Source organism: Arachis ipaensis, chromosome B10, assembly GCF_059453495.1.
Source record: "Arachis ipaensis isolate K30076 ecotype BB chromosome B10, ASM5945349v1, whole genome shotgun sequence".
NCBI lineage: Eukaryota > Viridiplantae > Streptophyta > Magnoliopsida > Fabales > Fabaceae > Arachis > Arachis ipaensis.
The window spans coordinates 130147975-130151219 of NC_142435.1; the positions used below are offsets into that span (position 1 = coordinate 130147975).

Below are 3245 nucleotides of genomic sequence, written 5' to 3' on the forward strand. Positions count from 1 at the left end.
CTCTGAGGATATGACATTTTAAGCTTGTACTCAGGAGCCTTTGGCAATGTAGGATAAGTGTCAAGAGAGTCAGGGAACAGGTTGTCTGCACGCTTTGGAGGGACGTGCTCTACTTCTTCCTTCTTCTCTTCTGGAGCTTCTTTTTCAACTAACTCTTCATTGACCTTGGTCTCAGAGCCAGCTACTTTACCACTTCTCAATTGAATACCCTTGCAATCTTCTTTTTCAACTGGCTCCTTATTAACTTGTGCTTTAATACTTGCCACTTGTCTACTTATCAAAGTGATAGACTTGCATTCCTCTCTTGGATTTGGAATTGTATTACCAGGAAGGCTATTAGTGGTCCTCTGATCAATTTCATTAACTCTTGTGGCTATTTGACCCATCTGAATCTCCAAATTCTTGATTGATGCTCTAATTTCCTTCATATAACTCCTCATCATCTCCCAATTGGAATCTTCTTGGGATTTAGAGTTTGCCTGCTGAGGTGGTTGTTGCTGCTGAGACTGAAATTGACAGTTATTGTAATTGTTCTGTTGGAAGCCACCCTGAGAGTTATTGTTGAAATTTTGAGGTCTCTGAGGTTGGTCCCTCTACCCAAAATTTGGGTGATTTCTCCACCCCTGATTGTAGGTCTGAGAATAGGGATCATTATTAGAATTTCTAGGAGCACTCCCCATGTAATTGACATGTTCAGAAGAGGAGTGAGGATAATCATAATTATCATTTTGCACAAAATTACCTGTCATATCATAAGAGATCTCTTGAGATGGGTTTTGGGTGTTGATAGCTGAGACTTGCATTCCATCCATCTGTTGAGTAAGCAGACTTATTTGCTGAGACATAAGCTTATTCTGAGCAAGAAGAGCATTAAGAGCTTCTACTTCTATAACACCATTCTTCTGAGGAATCTCAGAGTTCACAGGATTCCTGTTAGATGAGTATAAATATTGGTTGCTAGCAACCAATTCAATAAGCTCAATAGTCTGCTCTGGTGTCTTCTTCTTGTGTAATGAACCACCTGCAGAATTATTTAAGCACATCTTGGACATTTCACCCAAGCCTTCATAGAAGATGTCTAGTTGGGTCCATTTAGAGAACATGTCCGGAGGGCATTGCCTAATCAGTAGCTTGTACCTCTCCCAAGCTTCATAAAGAGTTTCACCATCCCTCTGCCTGAAGGTCTGAACCTCAACCCTAAGCTTAGTTAGCTTCTTTAGTGGGAAAAATTTAGTAAGAAACTCAGTAACAACCTTGTCCCAAGTATCTAAACTCTCCTTGGGTCAGGAATCTAGCCATAACTTTGCTCCATCCCTCAAAGCAAACGGGAAGAGCATGAGTTTGTACACCTCTGGGTTCACTCCATTTGTCTTCACAGTATCACAAATCTGCAGAAAATTAGAAATAAATTGATTTGGGTCTTCGTGGGGAAGACCATGATACTGGCAGTTTTGTTGCACCAGGGTGACCAATTGTGGCTTCAAATCAAAGTTGTTCGCAGCTATAGGAGGCACCACAATGCTTTTTCCATAAAGATCTGTAGTAGGAGTAGAGTAAGAGCCAAGTACTCTCCTTTGTTCTTCATTCCCATTCGGATTTGCCACATTGGCATTAACAGCATTATTATGATCCATACTGGATTCTGCACCCTTGCAAAGTCTTGTTTGTTGTAAACGCCGCCTGAAAGTTCTTTCAGGTTCTGGATCAAGGTCTAAAAGAGGTTCCTTGTCTCTGTTCCTGCGCATAAACAAATAGAAGACAAGAAAAGATGGGATTCTCTACGTCAGAGTGCAAAGAAGTCCCAGTGAGGTATCTTGTATAAAATAATAAAATAAAAATACTAAATAAAATATATAAATAAATTTCAAAAATGATAACTGAAATTAAACAGAAATTTTCAAAAATTAAAAGGAAAAATAAACAAGAAAATTAAAATAAAATTAACTATGTGACACCAAACTTAATTTCAGAAATTAAGGAAAAATATTAGTGCTATTTATTAAAAAAAATTTTCGAAAATAATAAGCAAAATTTAAATAAAATTAAAACTAAGACGCCTAATCTAAGCAATCAAACAACTAATAGTTGTTAATCACTATCAATCCCAGGCAACGGCGCCAAAAATTTGGTGCGGAATTTATAACCACACTACTAACCGGCAAGTGCACCGGGTCGTACCAAGTAATACCTCAGGTGAGTGAGGGTCGATCCCACGAGGATTGAAGGACTAAGCAACAATGGTTACTTGATTTACTTAGTTAGGCAAACAGAAAGTAATGTTTGAGAGTTTAAAGATATTAAACAATATAAAGAATATTAAAAGAGCAAGTAAATAGGTTAGGAATAAAATATGGAAAAGGCAGTTAAGGCTTCAGAGTTATCTATTTTTCGGATTGATTTTTCTTATTAATTTATTTTAATCATGCAAGATTCAATTCATGGCAAACTATATGTGACTAGACCCTAATTTCTTAGACCTTCCTAGTCTCCTCTAAAATTCATCAACAGCCAATTCCTTGGTCAATTAATTCCAATTGGAGGGTGAAGCTTAATTCTAGTTTATATGCCACAGAAATCCTAATTACCCAAATATAAAAGGATTATATGTCACGTATCCCGTTAAATTCAAATAATTTAAAATTTAGGAGAATTTGTTTTTAAGCTATTGTTCAAGTAAAGAGCTTTTTCAAGTTATACAAGAACTCAATTAGAACATGGATCATACTTCCGTTCCACCCAAGTTCATAAAATAAAGAACGAAAATAATTTCTTGAAATATAAATCAAAACATGAATTAAAATAAAGAAAACAATAGAATCAATCCATACAAATAGACAGAGCTCCTAACCTTAACAGTGGAGGTTTAGTTGCTCATGATTCAAAGAGAAAATTTAGGATTCTGATGAAATGTAAATTGGAATGGAATAATGTTGTGCTGGAATCCCCTGTTGGAAACCCCTTTTATATCTAATCCTAATTAATTTAAAATCTATCTTGTAAAACTAAAATAATATCTTTTCCTATTTTTAAATAAAATAAAGTTTAAATCTGAATTAATTAAAGCAATCAACATGTCTTCAATTGATGGATGGGGACCACTTGCTTCGTAGGGTCTACGCCTAACTTGGAGTAGGCATAACCATTCTTGTGTGAATTTCTCTTGCATCTCTGCTATCCCCTGGCTCTAGTCTGTGTTTCTGGGCCGAAAATTGGGTCGAAACTCGGCCTGAAATCGCCCCCAGCAT

At 36.4% G+C, this 3245-nt stretch overlaps 1 pseudogene; it reads right to left on the bottom strand.

Moving 5' to 3' along the window:
* Nucleotides 1-593: 593 nt before the first annotated feature.
* Nucleotides 594-1634, bottom strand: LOC148581714 (uncharacterized; annotated as a pseudogene).
* Nucleotides 1635-3245: the final 1611 nt, after the last annotated feature.